Source organism: Marmota monax, unplaced genomic scaffold, assembly GCF_021218885.2.
Source record: "Marmota monax isolate L192 unplaced genomic scaffold, Marmota_monax_Labrador192_F-V1.1 WCK01_AAM20220418_F8-fsc00158, whole genome shotgun sequence".
In the NCBI taxonomy this organism is placed as follows: domain Eukaryota; kingdom Metazoa; phylum Chordata; class Mammalia; order Rodentia; family Sciuridae; genus Marmota; species Marmota monax.
Genome location: NW_026694092.1, coordinates 1,785,558 through 1,807,473, shown reverse-complemented (window position 1 = coordinate 1,807,473; position 21,916 = coordinate 1,785,558). Strand labels below are relative to the sequence as shown.

General features: G+C 42.0%; 1 non-coding gene across 1 annotated transcript; it reads right to left on the bottom strand.

Moving 5' to 3' along the window:
* Window positions 1–11,989: 11,989 nt before the first annotated feature.
* Window positions 11,990–12,062, bottom strand: Trnav-cac (transfer RNA valine (anticodon CAC)). Its single transcript has one exon. It is a non-coding gene; the product is annotated as a tRNA-Val (tRNA).
* Window positions 12,063–21,916: the final 9,854 nt, after the last annotated feature.

Below are 21,916 nucleotides of genomic sequence, written 5' to 3'. Positions count from 1 at the left end.
CCTATCAAGGCCTTTATCAAATGCAAAGACCATGAGATGAAACTAGATTCATCAATATGAATGACACCAGTCATATAGGACTAGAGCCCACCTTCAAGACTTATTCTAACTTAACTGCCTCTTTAAAGACCTATCCCCAAGTGCAGCCTCATTCTGAGGTACTAGAGGCTAAGATTTCAACATGTGAATGGAGCCAATTCAGCCCCTGACAATGTGAATGAGAATTCCATTTCTCAAATGCTGGAAATTTATCAAGACTTCTTGTCCCATTTTAACACATATTAGAAAAGCCCAAAGAAGTTTAAAATCTGAGAGAGAATACAAACTAAGTTTCAGTAACATATAACAAGAGATTGACCTCTTCATACCAAAGGAGGACTCTCTGAAGAATTATTCACCCAGTGAAGAAGTAAATAATGTCTCCTCTTTACTAAGAACAGAATGTGTAAACTGTTGAGCCTAAGAAACAAAAGACAAAGAAAACCCCATGATATGGAAGGGGATCTTTGTGTATTTGGGGGCTGGGTGGGTGTTCTGGCCACGCATTTCTCCTTAGGCACAGGAGCACAGGTGTGTGTCTGGAGTTTGGGTTCTGGAGGAAGTCCTGCTACAGAGCTACAGGGCTGCCCCGGCCCTGCCCAGGTCTGCGGGGACTTCCTGTTAGAGATGTTGGGTCGGCTGCACTGAATCATCAGGATTGTCTCACCAGTCACACACTGCCAAGGCGACAGAGGGACAGGAAGGAAAACCCAGTAGTTCCTGAACATCAGCTGCTGGCAGGCTCTGTGATAGTTGGTTTGCATTCATGAGTTTTAACATAGTATTCACTCAAGATTAAGATGCATCTCTTCTCACCCCTATTTCACAGATGGGGATGTTTGTTACTGGGACCCCAGACAGAGGCTTGGCTCTGTGGGTCCCAACAGCCTGGATTCAGTCACCCACCAACATCCAGAGGAAGAAATAAAAATGATTCCAAAAATTTTCTTACTGTATCATCCAAAGCGGCAAGGGCAGTCGACACCGGCTCGAAGGGAAAGAAATGAAGGTCCTGATACGAAGCTATTTTCCAATCAAACAAAACAAAAATATCAAGGGCCAGTTTATGTGTTCCTCTCCTCCAAAGCCCCCTGGCCCCTGGGGGCGTCCTGTCCAAATGTCGCCAGCAGGGGGGCGCTTACGCTAGGTCCTTCAATTCTGCTGCTGGTGGGGCGGCCAGAGGCTTGGTCCTTGGGGTCCTAACAGGCTGGGTTGAATGGCCGGCCCGCATTGGGAGTACGAGAAAAACGACATAAAAAGAAAAATGAATTTATTCACAGGTTGGCCAAATCGGGAAGACGGCTAATCTGCCTTCCTCCAACCCACAGAAGCGTTAGGATTAAATGGGAAAGAAGAAAATCAGGGGCCCAGACTATGCATATGTCCCAGGCTGCATGGGGTTGCAAATCTGGTTTGTCAGGTCCGTGGGCACCCTCCTGGTGCCGGACACCCTGGTTTTGAGGGGCATTTTCCTGTCCTGCTTCGCTTAGCAGGAAATGACTGCCTGTAGGAAGCTAAGAAGGAGAAATAAAGAACTAGTTAGCAGGACAATGGCTGGGCCTTGGGGAATTGTTTCCTTGTTAAAGGAGCAGCTGTCACTGGGGAAAATTAGAAAATGCAAGGGGCGCACCTGGAGTTTCACCAAGGAGGTGAATTCAAATTTAGATTTCTCTAAAAACAAACAAATAAATAAAAAATAAAAAGGCTTGGGATGTAGCTCAGTGGCAGAGCACCCCTGGGTTCAATCCCCAGTACCTGCACCCCACTCCCCCAAAAGAAAAGACACTTATCAGTACTTTTGATTATAGCTTTCCACTAGTGTTGTCCAACAAGGTACCTACTGGCTATGTGTGGTTCTTTAAACTCAAATGAATTGAAATAAAATATGATTTAACATTCAGTTCCTCAGTCACACTGGGCACATTTCATGTACTCCACTGCAAAAACCTATTTGACAGCATGGGTACAGAACACACCCTCCCCATTCAGTTCTATTGGACGGCACTGACCTGGAACTAACTGGCCCTGATAGAATTTAACTGTTTAATCACTTCTGTGAAACTTTCATTGACAAGATGTTTTGCAGCAACCAATAAAGTCACTTAGATTGAAAGCTGAAAATGTCTTTCTCATACCAGGAGGACTCTACAAGTTTTGGGTCAAAGTCCCTGTTGGATATTTGTCTTAAAATATATTCTCTTTGAAGGCTGAGGTTGTGGCTCAGTGGTGGAGCACTTGCCTCACAGGTGTGAGGCCCTGGGTTCAATCCTCAGCATCACATAAAAGTAAATAAATAAATAAAGACATTGTGTCCGTCTACAACTAAAAAAAAAATAAGGAAAAAAATATATATATTCTAATGTTCCACAGCTTGTATTTCTACTCCCTGTATGAGATCTTTTGCTGAAGTAAAGTTTTTATTTTTATATAAGCTATAGCAATGGAGTCAGGGTAACTGATTAAAAAAAATAGCTGGCAGGATATATATATATATATATATATATATATATATATATATATATATATATATATAAATGATGATATAATGGAAAGCCATTTGATAGACACAATCAAAAGTACTGATAGGTGTCTTTTCTATTTTGGGGAAATTGAACCCGGGGGAGCTCTACCACTAAGCTACATCCCCAGCCCTTTTTATTTTTTATTTGTTTTTAGAGAAATCTAAATTTGAATTCTATCTCCTTGGTGAAACTTCAGGTGGGTCCCTTGCATTTTCTAATCCTCAGCCAGTGACAGCTGCTCCTTTAACGTGGAAACATTTCCAGATGTAAGAATGATGCCCCTGGCCTGCAGATGTGTCCTTGGAATGTTGGATGGTAGGTCCTTAGGCCAAAGTAACTCCATTTTGAAAATCAGCACCTGCCCACCCAGGCATGACCTTCCTGTTAGGCCGGCCAGCAGAGAGTCCCTAACCACAACAAAGACACCAAGTAACAATCACAGAACCAGATGGGTTGTTTTTAACGACTCTATTGTACATGACTATATAATTAAGAAGTTTTTTTTCAGCAGGATACTGTGCCTTGCAGAACGGCAGCCTGGCAGATATTCGCTGTCAATAAACCACTGCTTGAACTCAGAGCTGTGTCTCTCGTGGATGTTTGCTCCAGTTACCCTAACATTGGGTAGGCAGGCTAGACAAAACTATTTGAATTTTCTCACCCAGTCCTTATCTGAAGGAGATCACACAGGTTTGAGATGGCCACAAAGGTATGGGGAACAAAACAACATTTCTTGAATATCAACTATTATCTGGTGCTGAGTTAGTTGCTTTGTATACATTAATTTTGGACAGTTCTCACATCATAATTATGAAATATCTCTTTTGAGGGGGAGGGGCAGCTACCGAGTATTAAGCTCAGGGGTACTCAACCACTGAGCCACATCCTCAGCCCTACTTTATTTACAGACAGGTCTTGCTGAGTTGCTTAGTGCCTCCCTGTTGCTGAGGCTGGCTTTGAACTTTCGATCTTCCTCAGCCTCCCAAGCTGCTGGGATTACAGGCATGCACCACTGGGCCCAACATGAAGTATCTCTTTGCATCCCCATTTTTTAGGTGAGTATATTAGTATCAGAGAAGCCAGGTAACCCACCTAAAACCTCATTGCTCATGGTAACAGATCTGGGATTCAAATTCAGAAGCAAGGCATACGTTTTTCTGAGTATACTACCAAATGAGCCTGTGCTTGTGTTGTCCAATGTGTCGGCCAATGATCACATATAGCTCTTTCAATTTAAATTAATTAAAATTAAGCATAATTTAAAGTTCAGTCCCTCAGATGCACTGGATACATTTCAATTGCTTTAATAGCCAAATGTGGCCAGTGGCTATTGTATTGGACAGTGGAGATGTAGAATATTCCATTATCACTGAAAGCTTTATTGGATAGTGCTATTCTAAAAGTAGGCATTGACATTAACTTAATTGGATAATTGCATAATCACTTCTGTGGATCTTTTGTTGGCAAGATGTTTTTGCAGGAAATGATCTATCTATATCTATATAACTATATATCTAGATATGTATCTATTTATGTATAGATAGAGCCAGCATTGTGTGTCTTCAGGGTGGTATGAGGTGTACGCTATTTAAATGTACTATTTAGAATTCTTTTTTATTGTGAAATATGCCTGCAGTAGAGGGCATATAGCATAAATGCACAAATTAACAAATCATTATAAAGTGAATCCCCATGTAAGGACCACTCCAGTTACGAAACAGAGCATTGCCTGTCATCTACAGTCCCCCACTCAGAATATCCCTTCCTGGTCATTGTCCCCTCTTCCCTTCAGGAAAACTATTTTGCTGACTTTAAGGACTTTCCTTTTTAATTTTACCACCAATGGATACATGGTGAGGCCACAGAGTTTAGTTTTGCCTTTGTAAAACTGTGCATAAATTGAATTATAAAATGTGAATTCTGTCCTGCTATTGATTATCCTTTGGCTGTCTCCTATTTTTACCTATAGAAACCATTTCTTGGGGGGCTGGGATTGTGGCTCAGTGGTAGAGTGCTCGCCTAGCATGCACGAGGCACTGGGAGTCGATCCTCAGCACCACATAAATGTAAAATAAAGATATTGTTTCTACCTAAAACTTAAGAATAAATATTAAAAAAAAGAAACCATTTCTTGGGGTGGGGATATAGCCCAGTTGGTAGAGTGCCTGGGTTCAATCCCCAGAACCACAAAAAAAAAAAAAAAAGAAGAAGAAGAAGAAGAAGAAACCATTTCTTCCTCTGAAAGAAAAAATAGGCTTTTGTTTCCTGTCAAAATGGGACATGAGTGAAACTAGGGTTGGTGGCAATTTATAAACTTTTATGGCCACGGCCACAGAAAAAGTACATTTTATATTTGGCCCAGTACACTCACAAGTGTATAGAACTGAAACAAATTTTTCCCAAAGAATACTTCATTAAAAATGTGCAGTGCATTCTGATATTTTCCTTTGTATTCAGTTTTAGTCTAGTTCCATTTAAAGAATATTTAAAAGTTTTTTCTCAGCAAAAGAAACAATAAGAGAGGTAAATAGGGAGCCTACACCCTGGGAACAAATCTTTACTCCTCACACTTCAGATAGAGCCCTAATATCCAGAGTATACAAAGAACTCAAAAAATTAGGCAATAAGAGAACAAACAACCCAATCAACAAATGGGCCAAGGATCTGAACAGACACTTCTCAGAGGAGGACATACAGTCAATCAACAAGTACATGAAAAAATGCTCACCATCTCTAGCTGTCAGAGAAATGCAAATCAAAACCACCCTAAGATACCATCTCACTCCAGTAAGATTGGCAGCCATTAGGAAGTCAAACAACAACAAGTGCTGGCGAGGATGTGGGGAAAAGGGTACACTTGTACATTGCTGGTGGGACTGCAGATTGGTGCAGCCAATTTGGAAAGCAGTATGGAGATTTCTTGGAAAGCTGGGAATGGAGCCACCATTTGACCCAGCTATTCCCCTTCTTGGTCTATTCCCTAAAGACCTAAAAAGAGCATGCTACAGGGACACTGCTACATCGATGTTCATAGCAACACAGTTCACAATAGCAAGACTGTGGAACCAACCTAGATGCCCTTCAATAGACGAATGGATAAAAAAAAAAATGTGGCATTTATACACAATGGAGTATTACTCTGCATTAAAAAATGACAAAATCATAGAATTTACAGGGAAATGGATGGCATTAGAGCAGATTATGCTAAGTGAAGCTAGCCAATCCCTAAAAAACAAATGCCAAATGTCTTCTTTGATATAAGGAGAGTAACTAAGATCAGAGTAGGGACGAAGAGCAGGAGAAGAAGATTAACATTTAACAGGGATGAGAGGTGGGAGGGAAAGGGAGAGAGAAGGGAAATTTCATGGTAATGGAAGGAGACCCTCAGGGTTATACAGTGGAGGGGGTAGAGAGAGAGGAGGGGAGGGGAGGGGAGAGGTGGGGAGGGGGGAGGGTGGAGGATGGGAAAGGCAGCGGAGCACAACAGACACTAGTATGGCAATTTGTAAATCAATGGATGTGTAACTGATGTGAATCTGCAATCTGTGTATGGGGTGAAGGTGGGAATTCATAACCCACTTGAATCAAAGTGTGGAATATGATATGTCAAGAAATTTGTAATGTTTTGAACAACCCACAATAAAAAATTAAAAAAAAAAAAAAGAAAACCTATCAGAGGAACACAGTCCTCCTGAAACCTCAATTTTAGCTTAGTGAAACTGACTTTGGATTTCTGGCCTCCAGAAGTGTTAGAGAATAAATTTCTGCTGTTTTAAACCACTAAAAAAAAAAAAAAAGAATATTTCTGGTTGTGTCCCACTAAATTGATGGGGGGGGGGTCCATTAATGGTTTCCAACCCAGAGGTGGAAGAATTCTGGAATATAAGTTACAAACTATATGCCAACACTAGATAGTATGGCCCTTCCAGAACAAGCTTCCACAGTTGCCATGACTACCCATTTTTCAGGCCAATAAAATCAACCATGCAGTGAACCAAAACTATCAGGGCAATCTGCTCCTGTCTCTTCCTCAGAACTGGGCCTGCAGCCCCCAGGTGAAACGCTAGGAGTGGACTGTCTGCTGTGCTCTCATAGAGAACCAGGCAGCCTTCATGGGAACCTCAGGTCCTAGAAGTGGCTTGTCCATCCCTCTCCCAGGCTACAGGAGAGCTGACCCCTTCTCTTTCCTTCTTTGTTGGTCCAGCAGAACTGGCCACTACTCCATGTCCCCCCATGTGCCCCAAGTGCACCAAGCTTCTGCATCTCTGTAGACAATGTCATTTCCCAGGCCATGTGCTTTGCCCCTGGGCCATTGTGCCTGTCTGGGTACTGTGATGCCTCTTTCCACCTGGTGGAGATGGACTCCAAGGAGAGGACACAGCTCTCCCGGAGAGGCAGACCACATTGCCAGGTGTGGTATCTCTGCAGAGCTGTGAGCTAGGGGTATTGAAGAGGGGTGACTTCTGGGACCCATGGCATGATGGACCTGCTCTACCTGTCATTGCTGGAGTAAGATCACGTGACCACTAGGAGGCCCTCAAGGTAGGAAGGATAAGGGCCAGGGGTTGAAAGTCGGGCAGCCTGGACTCCATCCCAGCTCTTCCCCTGAATGAGTAGCTGCACCACCTTGACCAATTACTTAACCCAAGCTAGACTTTTACTTCTCAGCCTGTTCTGAGGATCAAATGGGGTGTTGCTGCGAATGCCAAAATGCCTGGCACATGGCACTGGCTCATTAATGATGGCTGCTGTCATTAATACATTGCTGTTACTAGCACATGTGGGAGGAGGACCTGGTGAGGAGACCTAGGCAGTGGCTTCTGAGATGCAGCTGAATGCATCACAGAGCATCTGGGAGCTGATACAGTGACCCAGAAACTTGCCCTACCTGGGCGGGCCAGTACAGTCTCTTGCCTGTTGGCCACTCTATGGAAGCCTCTTAGAGGACAGCTCTGCCGAGAAGGGCTCTGAAGCCAGGGCATGCCCCAGTGTGATGGCAGAGCATCAGACCTGAACTTCCTGGCCTGGCCTGGGTTTGCAGTGGACAGCGTTGGCCACCTACTCAGTGCTCGTCCTTCCTGCCTCTCCGAATTTTAATGTTTGGTCGTTTGGCCTTAACTTCTGCAGACTTTTTATGGTGGCTGTTTTTAAAAGCATTATTCCTGGTCATCACCTGGTGTGTGTGTGTGTGTGTGTGTGTGTGTGTGTGTGTCTGTGTGTGTTGGGCGGTGGGGGATGTTAAGTGTCACTATGTTTCTGAATGGCCACAATCCACAAGGAGTGCGTTTGAGGAGGGGTTACATGCATATAGTGGTGAGTCAGCAGCAGAGGGGAGACATGGAGGGAGGAAACAGCCAGTCATAGAATAAGAAAAACGCACCTAATGTTAAGAGAACGTTGGAAAGCTTGCAACTTCCAGAACAGCTCCAGAGCACTGAGCAACCAGCGCCCCCTGCTGCCCAGGGAGAATGTGACAGCCGAAGGATGCTTTTGGAAATGACATATATTTGAACAATGTGAGGAAACAGGGGTAAATAGAATAAACGCAAAATATTTAAGCCACAGCCTTTTACTATGCATGTGCAAGTAGGTCCTTGAGGACCAGAAGCCAGAGAGCAGACGTGATATCACCAAGTGAATGAGAGGCTTCAATCCATTTGTTGTTGTTTTGAGACTGGGTCTCACCCTGTGGCCCAGGCTGTCCTGGAACTCCTGGACCCAAGGGATCCTCCCGCCCCAGCCTCTGGAGTAGCTGGAACCTCAGCCCAGACCACCACGCCCAGCAAACCCCTTCTGTTTTCATAGCTGATACATATGGACAGTGTATCTGGCGGCTGCGTGTGTACTGTCCCTTTACTTCCCTCGGTGACTTCCTGAGACACCCTTTTACATTGTGGAAGCAAGCATAAAGAGGTTAGTACACCTAGCCCAAAGTCACTGGGCAAGGGACTGGCGGTGCTGAAATATTCCCCAGGCAGCTTAGCTCACAGCCCAATGCACACATGTGAGATATAAAGGAAACAAGAGATTGAGTGTGAATTTCAAAGATTCGGAGAGCAAACAAGTCAGGAAAAGAGCTGAACTCCTAGAGAAGACATGGAGATGACTTTTCTTTCCATGTGAATCAATTCACAAATATTTCCTGTGCGCCGACTATGTGTTCCCTACTATGCCAAACACTGTGGGGCTGTCAAGCAGATACCCACAGTCAAGCTGGGAAACTCAAACACACATGTAGAAGCACTCCAAAGGCACCATGGAGCTACATGGAGACGTGTCAGAGCAGAGAGGAGGAGAGGAGCAGGGGAATCAGGAGGCTGTGATGAGTGAGGCCAGGGACCAGGTTGCAGGGCATGGGGCAACAGAAGCCACACTGGGTCCACATAAGTGTCTGAAATTCCAGAGAGCCTTAAGGAAAGGACCTGGACTTTGCAGTGACTGAATGAACACCATTGGGGGAGGGGCTTTAGTGATGGATGAGAAGCACAGTGGACACAGTCGCCTGCACATTATTTATTTTTCAAATATTGTACTCCAACTCCTTGCAATAAGCATAACCATGAGTGAATCTCCTGGACTCCCCATGTCAAAACATTGCTTTCTTACAGCTTCTTCATCTCTGTGTAGCCCAAGAGAAGAGATGGGGAGAAATGCAGAGGGGACAGGGCCACATGGGGAGAGAAGAGCTCAGTGGTTAAGAGTACAGACTTTGGAGTCATCTGGAGTCAAGCTCCTCATTGGCATATGACAGCTATGTGTCTTTGGGCAAGAAACTCAAACTCTGTGCCAGCTTCCCCATTAGGCTGTGGCCAGTATTAAGAGCCTTAATTCTTGTAAACTCCCCAGAACAGAGTCTGTTCAGTGAACTGTTCCCATAGAGTAGTAATAATCCTATCTTAAAATGCATATCAGTAGATGGGGCTGGGGATATAGCTCAGTTGGTAGAGTGCTTGCCCCGCACCACTATATATATATATATATATATATATATATATATATATATATATATATATATATATATATATATATACCACGTGACACAGGAAAGTGCCAGGGCAAGGCAAACCTTTACTTTTGACCGAAGGGCTTGCTAAAAACCTGGCTAGCCAATTTGGAAAGCAGTATGGAGATACCTGGGAAAGCTGGGAATGGATCCACCATTTGACCCAGCTATCGCCCTCCTCGGACTATTCCCTGAGGATCTTAAAAGAGCGTACTATAGGGATACTGCCACATCAATGATCATAGCGGCACAATTCACAATAGCTAGACTGTTGAACCAACCTAGATGCCCTTCAATAGATGAATGGATAAAAAAAAAATTCGGCATCTATACACAATGGAGTACTACGCAGCAATAAAAAATGACAAAATCATAGAATTTGCAGGGAAATGGATGGCATTAGAGCAGATTATGCTAAGTGAAGCTAGCCAATCCTTAAAAAACAAATGCCAAATGTCTTCTTTGATATAAAGAGAGCAACTAAGAACAGAACAGGGAGGAAGAGCATGAGGAAAAGATTAACATTAAACAAAGACGAGTGGGGGGAGAGAAAGGGAGAGAGAAGGGAAAGCATATGGAAATGGTAGGAGACCCTCAATGTTACACAAAATTACATATAAGAGGATGTGAGGGGAAAGGGGGGGGGGAACAAGGGAGAGAATTGAACAACAGCAGATGAGGTAGAGAGGGATGATGGGAGGGGAGGGAGGGGGGATAGTAGGGGAAAGGAAAGGTAGCAGAATACAACAGTCACTAATATGCCATTATGTAAAAATGTGAGTGTGTAACCGATGTGATTCTGCAATTTGTATTTGGGGTAAAAATGGGAGTTCATAACCCAATTGAGTCAAATGTATGAAAGATGATATATCATGAGCTTTGTAATGTTTTGAACAACCAATTAAAAAAAAAAAAAAAACTGGCTAACAAGCACAACTGGGCTGGCAGTATGCCTGTTTATATGCCTCACGCAGGGCTGCCCTTCGCCGTGATTGGAGGAGCTCAGGGATACAATCTACGTGATTGGCTAATTTTAAAATTGGGGTGGGCAAAGGGAAGGATTACAGTTAAAGTGGCTACAATTGGTTCCAATTAAGGCTGGATACTATATTCTGAAAACGGACCTCCAGACTTCCTATTTCTCACAATATGAGCAAGTATTTCCCTTTCTCATTTGCCTGTCCCTGCTCCTGGTCACCTCCGAGGCATTATCTGCCTGGGATGGGGGAACAGAGGGATGAAATGGGTGGAACTGGAAAGAGGAACGTGGGGTTTCTGCTCAGGACTGACAAGAGCATATTTTGAGTTGAAGCCCCATCTTGAAAGCCAGGCTTTGTTGGGAGAGATGATTCTTGACCAAGTTCTCTTCACTTTTCTTTAACACTCGAAAAACCAATCCTAGAGGGTGAGGCCACCCTGTCCTGGCAATGAGAGAGGACCCTCCTGCAGCTCCAAACCATGGCTTTGGGGAATGGTGAGGAGGATGGAATCCATTGTAGAAAAGGCACTTAATTGGACACCTGAGCACAGCACCAGGAAATCAGTGATCCTACTACCTTTAGACACTTTCATCTGGTGAATGGCCCTCTGTTGTTAAACCCCAGGCACCTGCCTTCACTTATGAAGGAAGATTTCTAGAACACTAGAGAGCTATAGTGCAAATCCTGGTGTTCGAGTCCTACTCCAGGAGATGCTGGTTTAACCCAACTTTTTCCCTTGTCCCAGATGGGGAACACCTATAAAATTTTTAAATATAGTATATAATATATAATAAAATTATAATTATAATATTAATTAATGTAATAATATATATATAAGCTCTTGGTTATGAGTTCCAACCTCTTTTATTGCAACTTTGTTGATTTTGTTGAAATACTTGCAGAATTAAAAACTTGGGCCTTTAATGGGTTAAGTGGATGAAGGTGTGGCCTGTCATTTCCAGTTTGTTTGTTTGTTTGTTTGTTTATTTAGTACCAGGGATTGAACTCCAGGGCACTTAACCACTGAGCCACATCCCCAGCCATATTTTGTATTTTATTTAGAGACAGTGCCTCACCGAGTTGCTCAGAGCCTTGGTAAGTTGCTGAGGCTGGCTTTGAATCTGCAATCCTCCTGCCTCAGACTCCTGAGCCGCTGAGATTACAGGTGTGCATTACTGCGCCCATCTTCATTAGCAGTTATTAGAGCCAATACTTCTCCCCTGGTGATGCTGATGGGCCTGTAAATTAGGGAATCACACACAGAAAACATTTCCCCCACTACTCAGGGCATTTTCTGAATACAGAAATGAGAAATTAGGATGAAGAGTGCCTGCTCTTACTCTAAACACTTTTCCTGACTTGGGAGAGGGACAACGCCATTGAGGAACAGAGCTTAACTGGGTTGACAGTTTTGGAGGTGTTCAGTGATTTTTTTTTTTTTTTTTTGGTGGTGCTGGGGATTGAACCCAGGGCCTTGTGCATGTGAGGCAAGCACTCTACCAACTGAGCTATATCCCCATCGAATATATTAGAATTTGATGCTGAGCCTGGCGTGGTGGCACATGCCTGTAATCCCAGCAGCTCAGGAGGCTGAGACAGGAGGATCATGAGTTCAAAGCCAGTCTCAGCAAAAGTGAGGCTCTAAGCAACTCAGTGAGACCCTTTGTCTAAATAAAATACAAAATAGGGCTGGGGATGTGGCTCAGTGGTTAATGTCCCTGAGTTCAATCCCCAGTACCAAGAAAAAAAAAAAGAAAAAGAATTTGATGCTGAATGCAAGGGCTATCTAAGTAGATGACATTCTACCATAAAATTTCTTTCTTTCTGGAAACATGTAGATGCTATCAGGGCTCTGAGAACATCATATTTATTTTCTCCTGTCATCCCAAGTATCTCTGTCAGTGATAAATAGTGTTGCCATATCTGAGTAGGTCTTTGGGGTTTAATAGAAACCTTGGTTATCTTTTTCCTTCAGAATTTCCTTCTCTAGAGAAAGGAGGGAATTAACTCCGTGTGGGAAGTGGAATATGTAATGTAGAACAGTGCCAAGGAGTTCTAAGACCTAGAAAATAAGGTCAATGTTCAGGCAGAAGAATCTGGATTATTATTGTTTTTCTATAATCCATGGTACTAGGTGAAATGGTTATCATTGTGGTGTCCAGTTGGTCCAGGTCGTTAGTGTCCTGAACAAAGAATTGAGCAAGACACACACAAGTAACAGGCAAAGTACAGATTTATTAAAGGTGAAGATAGCACTCTGCAAGGTTGAGGGGATTGGGCTGAGTGGGAGAGAGAGGGCCAAGGCCCTGGTATATGGAAATTAGCATCATAAGCTGAGCTGTGAGGTGTTCTCTTCCCTATATGGATCTGTACCCATTTTCTCCCATTGGTTACCTTATGATACCTGATTAGAATATTCTCCAACAGCCCCCCACACTTGTGACTTTGGAAAACCTAATTAGAATACTGCCCACTTTACTCCCATTGGTCATTTTAAAATATTGAACCTGTGGCAGGAGTTGTCATGGTGATAAGTCCTCAGTGGCAGAAGTTGTCCTGGTAATGGGACTTATCCTAAACAGGGACAGGACACATCTCTGTCTTGTCCTCCAGCATCATCTTTCTTATACCCTGCTTCTGTCATTTTGGCATCCCTGAACTTCTACCTAACAAAATGTATGACCCTGGTGGTTGAACAAAGACCACTGTGCCTGCTTACACAACTCCTGGGATCCTTTCTATACTTAAGAAGGAAAAGTCTGGGGCCAGTTGGTCAGATTTCAGGGCCAAGATTAGTCCACATTAGGCACTTTACAAGTAAAAGATATGCCCTTAGGTACAGGTGGTTGAGCTTTCTCTCCCATTGATCTCTTATTTATTTATTTATGGTACTGGGGATTGAACCCAGAGGTAAATACTGAGCCACATCCCCAGTCCTTTTTATTTTTTATTTTGAACAGGGTCTCACTAAGTTGCTGAGGCTGACCTTGAATTTGGCATCTTTCTGCCTTAGCCTCTTGAACCACTGGCATTATAAGCATGTACCACTGCACTCGACTCCCATTGATCTTTTAATTTCAAGAGTTATAAAATATATATTTATATAAATATAAAAGTAAAATTTATGGTACTGGGTAAAATGGTTATCATTGTGGTGTCCAGTTGGGGTCCAGGTCCTTGGTGCCTGAACAAAGTAAAATTTATATTTATATAAATATATTTATATTTGGGGATATAAATATCACCAAGATATTTATAGGACACATAAAGACCAGGTCTTATAACCTGCTTTTAAATATCAAAACTACTTAAACCTTCCCCAAGTGGGGAAAAAGATCTTTCTACTAGTATCACAGAAGTTAAGTGGAGTTCCCACATTGGGGTTGGTAGACATGATAAAACTTCTTGCTTCTTTCTCTTAATAAACATCATCCTTGGGGACACTGAAGGAAGACATGAATGGTCTGGGTGGGGACTGAAGTATTTCTTTTTCTTTTTTTTTTTAAAGAGAGAGTGGAGACAGAGACAGACAGAGAGAGAGAGAGAGAGAGAGAGAGAGAGAATTTTTTTTTTAATATTTATTTTTTAGTTTTTGGCAGACACAACATCTTTGTTTGTATGTGGTGCTGAGGATCGAACCCGGGCCGCACGCATGCCAGGCCCACGCGCCACCACTTGAGGCACATCCCCAGCCCCTGAAGTATTTCTTGACCCTTAACCTGACACTATCAAACCTCATGTGATTCTGTGGTCCCATAATCAAGACACAATAAGAGCTTTTTTTTTTTTTTTTTTTTTTAAGAGAGAGAGAATTGTAATTTTTTTTTTTTTTTTTTTTTTTTTTTTTTTTTTTTTTTTTTTTTAGTTTTTGGCAGACACAACATCTTTGTTTGTATGTGGTGCTGAGGATCGAACCCGGGCCGCACGCATGCCAGGGGAGTGCGCTACCGCTTGAGCCACATACCCAGCCCATACCCCCTAAAATTTCAGTTGGAAGAAAATATTTTTTTCTATTTTATCTATGTAAGATGCACTAACTTGTTGGTCCAAAAAATAAAAAAAATAAATATATGAGAAACCAAGTTCTAAGCTCTAACTCACCAGTTCACCTTGGTAAGCCCTGTACTTTTATTCCCCAGGAAGAAGAGAGTGGCGGACACAACAAATATTGTTATACAATGATGGGATCTCAATCCCAGAGTCTGTTCCTTTGTAACCCTTGTGACTTTAGTCCATTGGCCTTCCTACAGCTCTGAAGAGCCATGCTACAGTTCTTTGAGCTACAGAGGGCACTCCTGTCCCCCATCTGACACCCTAGAAGAAACCATCTCCCCCTTTTGAGTAAGGGCTGCCCTGTATGAGTTTCTGCCTCTTCATAATAGGACAATGGCACCCAGTGTGCTTTCCTTGGTCTCTGTCATCTGCCATAGTCAGCCACATCTGCAAACTGGACAAAGTTTGGGAGTCAGTGATTAAGCACTGGGGCTTTGGCATTAGACAATATTGGGCTTGAATCCCAACCCTGCCACTTACAATGTAACCATAGCAGAATTTCAGCCTCAGCTTTCCTCTCTGTACAAAGGGAATAATTACAGTAACTGTTGCATAATGTTGTTGTGAAGAATAAACGTGATCATGCATATATCATGCTTAACATAATGTCTATCATTTTCTGCTCCATCTTACAAAGTGGACTCTGATCACATCTCCAATCTTACTCCTCTCCCATGTTCTAGCAACTCTGACCCATAGACTGTTCTCTGAATATAAATATCCTTGTTACTAAGCTAGTCTTTTGTACATACTGTTTCCTTTGCCAGGAACACACTACTCAGGGCCTTCACGAGGCTGAAGTGTAGTCACATATCAGATTTGGGCAGGGAGCTCAAAGCTTAGGGGGCCGAGGGTGTAGCTCAGCGGTACAGCGCTCACCTAGCACGTGCAAGGCCCCGGGTTTCATCCTCAGCACAACATATAAATAAAATAAAGGCATTGTATCCAACTACACCTAAAAAATAAAATAAAAAAGAAGCTTAAGAAATTTGGTTAGGTAGAGGTGTTTAAAAAATAAAGCATGATCTCAAAATTAGCTACAAAAGGAAAGGGCATCAATTCAGAATGAAAAGGAAATCACAACAAATTATTTAAAAATTAGAGGAGCTGGGCATGGTGAAGCATGCCTGTCATCCCAGTGGCTCGGGAGGCTGAGACAGGATGATCCCAAGTTCAAAGCCACCCTCAGCAATGGGACATATTGTAATAATGGTTCACTTCTCCATGCTGCTTATTTAAGAGGGACCTGTTTTTCTTTTCCTCTTCTCCCTCTCCCTGAATTGGAGGGGATGGGGAACAGATTATTTCGAGTTATCTGTCCTTGAATGCATATCCACCTCAGGAAGGAGATGTCACTGGAAGGTCTAGGAAGTGACTATCTCCCAAATTGACCAGTGAATTTCAACATACCATCAGGGTGCACCTGGGATGGAGCTTCTTTTTATTTTTTTGGTGTTGCTGGGGATTGAACCCAGGGCCCTGTGCATGTGAGGCAGGCACTCTACCAACTGAGCTATATCCCCAGCCCTGAAGAGCTTTAAAAGCCTTCTGTTCTCCCTGATGGGCAGAATCACAGCCTTTGGTACTGAAAATACCTCATAGTTCCCTGTGCTTCTCCTTTGCTAACAATAGACCTTTTTTTTTTTTTTTCTGTAACAGTGGTCCCTTCACCTTCTGAATATAGCCCTCATTGCTATAAGCCTATTTTTTTAAACAATGGTTTTATCTCTCTTCTCCCATCTCCCCCTCCCTAACAAGATTGGGGATTCAGTGTTCTCTTTTCTTCCCCTAGTTAATTGCCCTTGAACACATCCACTATAGGAAGGTGAAGGCTACTGAGGATCTGGGAAGTGACTATCTCCCAAATTAACAAGTGAATCCTAACACGCCATCAGGGCACCCTGGGAACCCCTACCAGAGCACACCTGGAATGTAACTCTTGAAGAGTTCCTTAAAACTCGGTCCTTCCTGATGGGGAGAGTCACAACCTTTGGGACAGGAGTCCCCTGTATTTCTCCTTTGCTAGCAAAGCAATAAACCTTCTTTTTTCCTTTTTCTCAAAACTGTATCCTTCTTATTGGATAGGCATCAGGGACAAGGACAGAGCTTTTGGTAACAATAAGATGCAAGAGGAGATAGGATAAGTAGTGGATTTTTTTTCTTTCCTTGGAAAGAGAGGACAAGGAGCTTTTATATTCTTCCCTAATTCATCAGCTTAGCTGGGTCTTTGTCTAAAATATCAGCAAAAGACACTACAGGTTGCTCAGCAATTGGCCACTTCCCCATTCTTCTTCATTGCCAGTAGGACCCTAATGTCACTGGTGTTCTTCCTTCCATATGTTCAGGGATGATGGTGGTCCCTTCACCAACTCTGACAAGTGAATTTACCTAGTCAAAGGAAGCTGTGCCATTTCCATTCTCCTTGCCAGAGACAGCTTCCTGGGTGGGATTGTTACCCAAACTTGCCCAGTAAAAACCTTAGGAAATTTTGCTCTAAGGCTTGGGCATGGTAGGAGGTTCTAGGAAAGATTTTCCTCCTGAAATAAAAGATGCCCAGAGAGAAATACCATTTCTGATTTTTGGATTCAGGTCACAAGGAGAGAAGCACAAATTTGAAGATGTCAGAAAGGAAGGACAGGGAAGCTTCTGATACCTGAAGACTTTTTGTTTGTTTGTTTGTTTTTCCTGGTGGTGCTGGGGATTGAACCTAGGGCCTTGTACATGCAAGGCAAGCACTCTACTAACTGAGCTACATCCCCAGCCCTGCCTAAAGACTTTCTGCCTTGCTAGAATCTAGAATCGTCTCTCTCCAAACCTCCAAACTTCTTGTTAGGTTAAAGAACAATTCTGTAAGCCACTTTTAACCACGTGTACTGTAAAATGCAGGTCCAAGACCCTGGTGCGCATTCACCATCCACTTTTAAAACACAAATCTCTTCTCATTTCTTGAATCAAGCTGGAAATGAGAGAAGCCAAGTAATTTGTTCAAGAAGAGTATAACCGGAAGTACAGAGGAGAAACTATTCCAGCAGAGGAAAAACCTGGGGAGTAGTTTCCCAGAGTTTCAGTTGCAAAGAACATCTTTAAGGTTACCCCCTACATGATAGTGGTTGACTTTTCAATTTTTAATATTGTCTCGTGGTGGGGGCTGGGAGGATAATGACAAAGTTACTTTGACAAGAGTGACAGTTTTCAGGGGTCCTGTCGTATTACAACAGCATTCCCACTAGCTAGAAAAATAATTGCTCAAGTATGTGCCAGGCATTTCTAGTTACTGGGGAGGATGACAGTATCTTTGCACTGCTTGGAGCCCTGAAGCCCTACAGCTGAGCATCATTGTTCTAAACAATTCTGCTACTCCACTTAGGAAGGTTCTTTTGTTAGGAGGTGACAGCAGGGAGCCCTTCTCGGCTCTGCTGGGCTGTTGGTGGTCACGGTCTGGCAGGTGCACTCCAAAATAGAACTTGGAAATCCTGTTTTCTTTCTTGAGTGCTATCGCTCCTGAAAATTTGACTCATTAACTGTAGAGTTTAGGTAATTAAGATCGGAAGCAAACTGATAAGAAATTAAACCAGGATGCATAATTCAGATGTTAAGGAGGATGGTATTTCCAGGGCTCTAGGAAGCACGCTAATCAGGTTTCAATCAGGAACTCATCATTCAGAGAGAAAATTAATTCAGGATGGGAGGGTGGCAGAGAGCAAAAGCACAGGCAGAATCTCCCAATCAACCTGGATGAATTGATCCTCCTTGAGAGGAGGCAAACCCCGGCAAGTCCCTCACAGAGATGAGTTGCCACAACACAGTCTGGGTGGAAAATTTTCTGATTATCTGCTGCAAGAGAGAGATGCTGTCACATGCTACTGTATGCTCCTTGAAGATGCTCTTGGTTCCAAAACTTGCTTAAACCAGTTTAGTCTCTTAGGTCTAGTAATTTCCAGAGAAACAACCATGCCAAGAAGGTAACAGGAGGTGAAGGCATTCCCTAGAGCATGCTTCTGCAGTGAACTCACCATCTTAGCACACTAGGGCCTAGGCTACCAGGGCTTATTGTGAACTAGGGAAGAAGGGATTGGGGGTTTCTAAATTTCCAGTTCTATACAAATCCAGGCTGCTAGGAAGTGCCTTCCCCTGAAAAAGAGAAAATGTTATTCGTTTGCCTGGTATGGTGGCACATGCCTGTAATTCCAGTGACTTGAAAAGCTGAGGCAGGAGAATCCCAAGTTCAAGATCAGCCTCAGCAATAATTAGCTGTCTCAAAATAAAAAATAAAACAGCAACACCAGCAGGAGATCAACCTCAGTTCAATACCCAGTACCCCCCCCACCCAAAAGTCATTCATTTAATTACAACATATAATTGACATTTCTGAGTTCTTTTTCAGTTGAAAAGATGTTCATAGAAAACAGAGTCTCCTGGAGTTATAGTTAGGTAGGAGAAATAAGTTCTGGTATTCTACTGAACAGTAGGGTAACTATGGATGATGATAATGTACTATATATTTTTAAAAAGCTATAAGAAAGGGTTTTGAATGCTTTTACCATAAAGGATAAATGTTTGAGGAGACATGTTTACCCTGATTTGAACATAACACAGTGTACACATATATTGAAACATAATACAGTACCCCATAAATATGCATAATTCTTAGGTATCAATTAAAATATTTTAAAAAGAAAATATACTCTCCTGAGAGGGGGACACTCAGAGAAATATGGTCATAGCAGAATAGTATCTACTTCGCTCACCAAATTCCGAATATTTATAAATTTGGGACAAAACATCGTTTTACAGAGCTGACACAGTGGGCTCATATATTCAGTGGCAAATACATGAAGCCTAAAATGGTAGTTGTGGCCAGGAACGGTGGCACCCACCTGTAATCTCAGTGACGCAGAAGGCTGAGGCAAGAGGATTGCAAGTTCAAAACCAGCCTCAGCAACTTAGTGAGGCCCTAAGCAACTTAGCAAGACTGTGTCTCTAAATAAAATATAAAAAAGGGCTAGGGATATGGCTCAGTGGTTAAGCTCCCCTGAATTCAATCCCTGGTGTGTGTGTGTGTGTGTGTGTGTGTGTGTGTATATATATATATCTGTGAAAGGATTATCCAGTTTGCCTATAAACATTTCAAATCTATGGTTTTAAGCTATTTTCAGTACTGACAGCATGTATGTATTTTCTTCAAATAACTTTTCAAAGTCTGTTGTACTTTTCCAAGTATTCACAGGGAAGTTAAAGCTTACTCATAGTTTTAAATAAAGAGAACCCCACAGAAGAGCACTCAGTTGATTTAAGTGGTTGTGGACACTTTGTGAAGACAAATGTTGTGAAGGCACAGATACTAAATGGAATATGGATTCTAGATTAGATTTTAGTATTGTATCAATGTTCAAAGTCCCCTGTGTGATAATTGTACTGTGGCCATTTTAGCCTTTATTAGGAAAAATGCAAGAAAATATTTAGGAATAAAATGGTGTAATGCCGATAAATAAATAAATAAACAAACAAATAAATAAATGAAAAGAAGCCAGGACACAAAAGGGTGTAATTTCTGCCGCATAATCTCAAATGGATCATGAAAGAGTGAGAGACAAAAATAGATAAATCTGGGTAAAAGATTTTTTTAAAAATCCTGCACTATTCCTGAGGTTCTTCTATTCATTTGAAATTACTTCAAAATAAAACATTTGCAAACATAATTGTAATTTCAGATCGGCCTACTTGAACTCTATACTTGGTGACATTCAGTTTTCTTATTTGAAAAAAATACAAAACATATATATATATATATATATATATATATATATATATATATATAATTTTTTCCCCCCTGATACTGGGGATGGAACTCAGGGGAACTCTATCACTGACTTACATCCCCAGTCGTTTTTATTTTTTATTTTGAGACAGCGTCTGGCTAAGTTGCCACAGCTGCCTTGAACTTGTGATCCTCCTGCCTCAGTCTCCCCCAGCAGCTGGGATTTCAGGTGTGTGCCATCTTGTTGGGCTGACATTCTGTGTTCTTAACACCAAGACATATCTTTGAAAAGACTTGTGCCCAGCAAAGGGAACAATCGACAGGATGAAAAGACAGTCTACTGAATGGGAGACAATATTTCCAAACCATGTATTTGGTAAGTGTTTAATCTCCAAAATATATGAGCAACCACCACCACCCAATTAAAAGATGGACAAAGGACTCCAATAGACATTTCTCCAAAGAAAACATACATATGGTCAACAAGTATGTGAAAAGGTGCTCAACATCACCAATCATCAGGGAAATGCAAATCAACATCACAAGATATCACCTCACACTTGTTAGGATGGCTACTATAAAAACCAAAACCAGATATAAGTGTTGGTGGGGATGTGGAGAAGTTGGAACACTTGTACATTGTTGGTAGGGATATAGAATGGTGCACCCAGTATGGAAAATATAATGGAGGCTTCTCAAAAAATTAAAAATACAAAAATACCATATGATCCGCAATCCCACTTCTAGGAATGTATCCAAAATAAATGAAATCAGGATCTCAAAGTGACATCTGCACTCACAAGTTCACTGTAGCATTATTCACAAAAGCCAAGATATGAAGACAATCCAAATGTCCACTGACAGATGAATGAATAAAATGTGATATAAACGTATAATAAAATATTCTCCAGCCCTACAAAAGGAGATCCTGCCACTTATGACAACATGAATGAATTCAGATTGCATACTAAAGAAATAAATCAGACATACAAGGACAAATACTACATGATTCCACTTATATGAGAGTTCTAAAAGAGTCCAACTCATGGAACTAAAGAGTAGAAGAGTGGTTGCTAGGAGCTGAGGAGAAGGGAAATAGGGAGCTGTTCAAAGGTTATAAGGGTTCAGTTATAAAAGAATAAGTTTAGGCTGGGGCTGTACTCAGTGGCAGTGCCTAGCACGCGCAAAGCACTGGGTTTGATCCTTAGCACCATATAAAAAATAAAATAAAGGCATACTGTCCATCTACAACTACAAAAAAAAAAAGATTCATTAACTCATGGAGTACCAATAAAACATTATTTTTTTATAAATCTGCTGTACAACATAGGACATATAGTTGACAACATTGTATTGTGAACTTAAAATGTGAAGAGGGTAGATTTCATGTGTTCTTCCAAAAAGAGAAAACCAAGAAGTATGTGTAAACTCATCAAATTGTACACATTCAATACATGCAATTTTTGCATATGAACCTTTATAAAGCTGTTTTTAAAAGAAAGCTTATCTATATCTAAGTCTTACGCCACCTTCAGAAGTGAAGGAATTATTTAACAGTCCA